Source organism: Protopterus annectens, chromosome 3.part0 (genome assembly GCF_019279795.1).
Source record: "Protopterus annectens isolate FY-2018-M chromosome 3.part0, PAN1.0, whole genome shotgun sequence".
NCBI lineage: Eukaryota > Metazoa > Chordata > Ceratodontiformes > Protopteridae > Protopterus > Protopterus annectens.
In genome coordinates this window covers 1,280,684,139-1,280,692,009 of record NC_056731.1, presented here as the reverse complement: position 1 = coordinate 1,280,692,009, position 7,871 = coordinate 1,280,684,139, and positions in this window count along the sequence as shown.

Genomic DNA, 7,871 nt, shown 5'->3' with positions numbered 1-7,871 from the left:
ACAGGTAATCTCTTGGTAAAAATAAGACTGGTTAATGTTTGCTCACTGAATTTCCTAGGTATCAGTGTCAGGTAATCAATGAACATTCTGAGTTATTCTGAGTGAGCGGCCTGCCTGTTAGGCATTAGGTCTGAGTGCAACCTGGGGGGGTATGTGTTGTCGGTGAACTGCATCTCCCTGCTCCCCTTATTTAGTTAAAATATTTTTTTTTCAGACATGGTATTGCTTTTGATGCCAAAATTCAATGCAATCTTAGGTGAATATCATAATTATGACTTCACAACTATCACTTCTCTGAAGCAGCCTTGAACTTAGGGTAACATAACTATCCTGTTCCTTTTGAAGTTCTAATTTATTAGACATACATTTTCTCCCAGGAGAAATGTAAATATGTCTAATAAAACCATGCAGTATGCTAGTGTTCTTCTTAGTGTTTATAATAAGTTCAGTAGAGTGCCAAGTCATGAGTAAACAAACTCATTTTAGAAACTTGTAAAACATTAAGCAAATTGTCACTCAGGTTCAGCTGAATTAATACTAGCATCATTAGTCGCATTGCCAGTCTTCACAAAAGGACCAAATTAACTGTATAAAGGGAGATTGATATTTACAGCTGTGAAGCCTTTTTATAAATGCTTTCCTTGATTGAATTCCACACTACTCTACTGATATAGCACAAGTGCTTTAGCCTACTGCTTGGTGAGAGCTACCAAAATCACCATCATGACAGATAATTATCATTACAGTGGAGGGTCTTAAGCATATCTTATACTTAAATAGTGTAATAGGAGGCAAAATAGGGGACTCATTTTGATGGTGGCATATAGCCAAACAACAAGGGATGCACTTGTACAATAAAAATTTTTGTCAGCTTGCTGGTACATGAAGAAAAGATGACATAGACTGAAACAGATCTTGCAACTGTAATGTATTACGAAGTTGAGAACACAGACTGCCATTATAACTTTGTGTTTTCATTAATGAGATGCCCAGTAGAGCAAGGCCTTCAGAATATCAGCACAGCAGGCTGAACTATTTAGTTTCAATTGATTTATTGTAAGAAAGAGACTAAACTATTTAGTTTCATTTGATTTATTGTAAGAGAGAGTCACTTTCTACTGAGCTTTGCCCACCTTTTGACACTGACCTAATGAGTGATACTTTGTGGGATACTAGAATAATACATTTAAAAAGCTGAATTTTTTTCCTGAAGGAACACTTGATTGTTAACTGAACTATTTATATAGAGAGACATTTTTTTGCTTGAAAATGCTGTTAATACATCATGATTTATGCTTGCTGCTTACATATTTTTACTAACTTTTTTTTTATATGAAAATAATTACCTCTAACCCAGACATTTTAATACAGTGAAAAAGTAAAATAAATTTAAAAAAAGAAATCAAGCAAAAATTGCCAGACTAAACAAATGCAATGAGTGCCTTGTGAAATGCTTGAAGAATACAATTTGTAAACAAGTATGCTTAATTAGTTTCTACAGGTGAAAGACTGGGTCTACTTTACTTATGCGAAAGCTTAAAACAGCGAATGCATATGCATCGAACCATATGCATCAAACCGAGAAACCATCGAAACACAATAAAAACAGAACTACACACAAACAGGAAATGTAACAGCTGTAGGCAGGGGGGCAAGCCCCCCTGCACCCCTCACACCCCCCGCTACTTAAATATGCCAACTCCGAGATAGCACTACATTGAAGTAAATGGAAATCTCCACCTACGGAGATTTCCGTTTACAGTTTTCGACGGTTCGCACTTTCAATGCATATCCATTCTCTGCTTTAAGCTTTTGCGTAAATAAAGTAGACCCAAAAGACTGACCCCAGGATTCAGGAAAGCTAAAACTCTGTGCAGGAACAGTGTAGCAGCTCCTGCACAGAGTTCAGCCACCAAGTAATTCAGCAAACAGCTGATTCAACGTGCACAAGCCTGTCTACACTGTTCCTGCACGGAAGACATTGTGGCATGCTAATTACCTAATTTCCTGGTGAAAACCATGCAAATGAGGTGAATTAGTGATTCAAGAAGCTGCCAGGTCTCCATGCAGGAACAGTGTCACTGCAGAAATGTGTTCAGTTACTAACTGAACACATTTCTGCAAAAAATAAAATGGAGGCATGACAGCACAGATAAAAGCATGTATTCACATATGTAGGCATACCAATGGCCAAATATATGGCCATTGGCATGAATAAATGTAAAATTTTAATAAAAAATAATATTTTTTTTTTTTTGTGGCCGATCTCGGCCGTTTAAGCAAAGTGCAGCGCACAAACACAAACGTGCCAAAAATAAAAAAAATGTGAAAACCCAAGTTTAAAGAAAATCTGCATTTTGCCATTATAGTCTACGCATGCCGAATCAAAACAATACCAATGGACAGTGGTTGTCAAGGGGAAAGGCTCCATGTCAATGCAGTATCTTTGGGCTAAGGCAGTGGGGTATGCAAATGAGGGGAAATTTACTGAATCACAAAATATTCTAAGTCCAAAACCTGCACCTAACCATGTAGGTGCTAGAACAGGATCGTATAGGCAGGAGGAGAAAATAACATGAAAAGGGGGTGTGTCATGCTTTCTGTAAGCACATTGGAGCACTGTTGCCCGGGTTTGCACTTAGCTAAGCCCAGCTAAGCAAGGGGGTGTGTCTGAAGCTGCATAACTTTGTTTACTCCAGCTGAACATGTGTGTGTGGTGCTCACCAGGTCTTAAACAAACAAACCAAAAAAAGAAAACACAGGAAATGGCAGCACTGTGTATATGTAAGCAAGGGGGTGTGTCCAAGGCTGTATATCCTTGTTTACCTTGCTTAAACGGGTGTGCGCAGTGCTTACTGAGATTTAAATAAAAAAAAAATACAGGAAATTGCAAGTGGATCAAGAAAAAAGGGAAATAGCAGAATAGAGGCACTCAAATACAAGTAATAGAGCTGGCAGGTGGAATGTATCATACTCAGCCAATCACATAGACAGCATCTGCAGCACACCACTATAAACTATGCAAACACCTTTCAGTCTGGTTTTTCCTGCAAACTCTACACCACTGGTTTACACAGATGGGGAAATTTTACCTGACAAAACTAAGAAAATGTTAGGGGCTGCTGTCGCCACCACCCGTGAGGAGAGGACCCACAATATACGTCTCTTTCACAGTGTAGCAGACTGCCCAGCGGTACTGGGTGCCATAGGTTGCACACACATCCACATCAAAGCACCACCTGGTGACCAGGGTAGGGTCTACATAAACTGCAAGGGGTTCCATTCCATCAACTGCAAGGTTGTGTTCGATCCCTAGGGCATTATCATGAATGTGTGCACTGGCTGCCCTGGAAGCTATCACAACTCCCACATCTGGCATTCCTCACAGCTATATCAGTGGTTTGCCAGGAGGGACATCCCATATAGCCATTTAGTGAGGAATGCTAGCTACGCACTGGAGCCATGGATGATGACACCCATCAGAAATGCATACACACCCACACAAGAACATCATAATGAGGCACACACACAAATCAGGATCATTATAGAGCGTGTATTTGTGATGCTCAAGTCATGGTTCTGTGCCTTGACATATCCGGTGGAGCCTTGCAGTACCCTCCAGCCACATGTGCACACATGTTTCATAGTATGTGCCATGCTACACAATATAATCTTGCGGAAACAGCTGCAGCAGGAACAAAATGGGGAAGGGCCACACAGTCCCCCACCATTGCTAAGGCCTCCACAGGCACAGAGTGACCCGGAGGAGGAACATCCTGAGCCTGCCCCTGTAGGCAGCTGGAAGCATGCCCACTATGCTCTGGTCTTGGCAAAGAGGCAATGCATAGCACATACACTAACACTGTATGGCTCCAGGGACTGATCTCTCTCACTGTCTGACTCACACACTCAGTAAAATGGATGCCAAACATCACACCACCTATACCTGACCATGTATAGGCAGTGTACTGAGTGCATCCAACATAGTCAGCCCTCAAGCACCACTCTCACAACAGCTGCAGGCACAAGGTAAGCCAGTCTCTATAACAAAATAAACTAATGGAGTGGAATTTTCTGATAGCATATCTATGGTATTCATCAAGCATGTAAGGGAATGGAGTGATTAACTGGGATAGCAGCAGACAAGTGACAGCTCTGTGGGACAGCAGGATATGTATCCCCAGTACTGCTCTACCCACACCATGCAGTACCACTCTAGTTGACAAATACCACTGCAGTATATGGGGTGAGCCAAATAAATGGGGGGGTCATAGGTCACATGCATGGATGTCAAAGTGGGGGTCCCATACCCACCACCAACCCCGCACAGCAGATCAGCTGTAGACAACCATACAGAAATGCCTGGAAAAGGCCTCCACGTGGTGACATCCATGAAATCCCCACCCACAGACTTTTACACAGTGATATCACAGCAGGTCTGGCAATGGCTGTATGGCTTTGAAAGGTAAGAATATTGAAACTGCAAATGTCTATGCCAGAACAATCTGACATGTGGTTGATATTGTTATGCCTGTAGTCAGACAGATAGGGCACACCACTATGCTACATGGGACCAAAATGTTAAGCAAATATCATCACAGTCTGTGCAGATGTGTATTGTGTACAGTCGTGTCACCCCCCCCCCCCCATCATAGTCCCATAGAAATGCAATGGCATGTTCCTACACTTAAGCATAATCCAGCTGATGGCTCAATAGTAACAGAAAGCAATTGTCAGTAGCACCCACAGTCAACTTACTGGAGCCATCCCAGGGCTGGCTCCTGTCAGCTGCCTGGGATCATAAGATCATCAGAATGCACTGCCCTGCTACAGATGGCCTGCATCTGTCACACCTGGCCTACAGGCCTCTGGCAAATGCCTATGCCTCACCCGCAATGCACTTTAGGGAGTGTCATGGGGTCCATAAGACCAACATAACACAGTCCACAAAATGTAAAGAAAGGCCATGCTGACAACTGCTAGGAGCAAAACTGCCAGCCTCAGGGAGCCAGAAAATGGGACAAAGCCATGAATAATGGTGTGATGAAGGTCCAAAGATAAGGACACTACTCTAATAATGTTAGAAATTTGATGGAATGATTTGTAGTAGCAAGGAATGTCTGATGGGTACAAAGTCTGAAACTGCAATGTCAACTGTCAGCAATATCTGACTTCAAACCTGAGTGACTTGCAAAACACTTTTGCTGGAAAACCACACTTGTTTAGGTAACCAATACGATATAAGAGTAATGGATATGGACATTCTGTGATACTCTGTATAGTCGACAGGCAGGGCTAGGAGTTTAAAAATGGGAATGCACTCACTGCAGGCAGCCTTAAACTTGGAAGATGGTGACATGTCTGCACCCACAGAACCCTGGGTCACAGCCATGGGGAGTAACACAGGTGTGCGCAGTGCGTACTGAGATTTAAATAAAAAAAATACAGGAAATGGCAAGTGGATCAAGAAAAAAGGGAAATAGCAGAATAGAGGCACTCAAATACAAGTAATAGAGCTGGCAGGTGGAATGTATCATACTCAGCCAATCACACAGACAGCATCTGCAGCACACCGCTATAAACTATGCAAACACGTTTCAGTCCGGTTTTTCCTGCAAACTCTACACCACCGGTTTACACAGATGGGGAAATTTTACCTGAGAAAACTAAGAAAATGTTAGGGGCTGCTGTTGCCACCACCTGTGAGGAGAGGACCTACAATATACGTCTATTCCTCAGTGTAGCAGACTGCCCAGCGGTACTGGGTGCCATAGGTTGCACACACATCCACATCAAAGCACCACCTGGTGACCAGGGTAGGGTCTACATAAACCGCAAGGGGTTCCATTCCATCAATTGCAAGGTTGTGTTCAATCCCCAGGGCATTATCATGAATGTGTGCACTGGCTGCCCTGGAAGCTATCACAACTCCCACATCTGGCATTCCTCACAGCTATATCAGTGGTTTGCCAGGAGGGACATCCCATATAGCCATTTAGTGAGGAATGCTAGCTACGCACTGGAGCCATGGATGATGACACCCATCAGAAATGCATACACACCCACACAAGAACATCATAATGAGGCACACACACAAATCAGGATCATTATAGAGCATGTATTTGTGATGCTGAAGTCATTGTTCTGTGCCTTGACATATCCGGTGGAGCCTTGCAGTACCCTCCAGCCACATGTGCACACATGTTTCATAGTATGTGCCATGCTACACAATATAATCCTGCGGAAACAGCTGCAGCAGGAACAAAATGGGGATGGGCCACAAAGCCCCCCACCATTGCCAAGGCCTCCACAGGCACAGAGTGACCCGGAGGAGGAACATCCTGAGCCTGCCCCTATAGGCAGCTGGAGGCATGCCCAGTATGCCCTGGTCTTGGCAAAGAGGCAATGCATAGCACATACACTGACACTGTATGGCTCCAGGGACTGATCTCTCTCACTGTCTGACTCACACACTCAGTAAAATGGATGCCAGACATCACACCACCTATACCTGACCATGTATAGGCAGTGTATTGAGTGCATCCGACATAGTCAGCCCTCAAGCACCACTCTCACAACAGCTGCAGGCACAAGGTAAGCCAGTCTCTATAACAAAATAAACTAATGGAGTGGAATTTTCTGATAGCATATCTATGGTATTCATCAAGCATATAAGGGAATGGAGTGATTAACTGGGATAGCAGCAGACAACTGACAGCTCTGTGGGACAGCAGGATATGTATCCCCAGTACTGCTCTACCCACACCATGCAGTACCACTCTAGTTGACAAATACCACTGCAGTATGTGGGGTGAGCCAAATAAATGGGGGGGGGTGATAGGTCACATGCATGGATGTCAAAGTGGGGGTCCCATACCCACCGCCAACCCCGCACAGCAGATCAGCTGTAGACAACCATACAGAAATGCCTGGAAAAGGCCTCCACATGGTGACATCCATGAAATCCCCACCCACAGACTTTTACACAGTGATATCACAGCAGGTCTGGCAGTGGCTGTATGGCTTTGAAAGGTAAGAAGATTGAAACTGCAAATGTCTATGCCAGAACAATCTGACATGTGGTTGATATTTTTATGCCTGTAGTCGGACAGATAGGGCACACCACTATGCTACATGGGACCAAAATGTTAAGCAAATATCATCACAGTCTGTGCAGATGTGTATTGTGTACAGTCGTGTCACCCCCCACCCCCACCATAGTCCCAGAGAAATGCAATGGCATGTTCCTACACTTAAGCAGAATCCAGCTGATGGCTCAATAGTAACAGAAAGCAATTGTCAGTAGCATCCACAGTCAACTTACTGGTGCCATCACAGGGCTGGCTCCTGTCAGCTGCCTGGGATCATAAGATCATCAGAATGCACTGCCCTGCTACAGATGGCCTGCATCTGTCACACCTGGCCTACAGGCCTCTGGTAAATGCCTATGCCCCATCCGCAATGCACTTTAGGGAGTGTCATGGGGTCCATAAGACCAACATAACACAGTCCACAAAATGTAAAGAAAGGCCATGCTGACAACTGCTAGGAGCAAAACTGCCAGCCTCAGGAAGCCAGAAAATGGGACAAAGCCATGAATAATGGTGTGATGAAGGTCCAAAGATAAGGACACTACTCTAATAATGTTAGAAATTTGATGGAATGATTTGTAGTAGCATGGAATGTCTGATGGGTACAAAGTCTGAAACTGCAATGCCAACTGTCAGCAATATCTGACTTCAACCCTGAGTGACTTGCAAAACACTTTTGCTGGAAAGCCACACTTGTTTAGGTAACCAATAAGATATATGAGTAATGGATATGGACATTCTGTGATACTCTGTATAGTCGACAGGCAGGGCTAGGAGTTT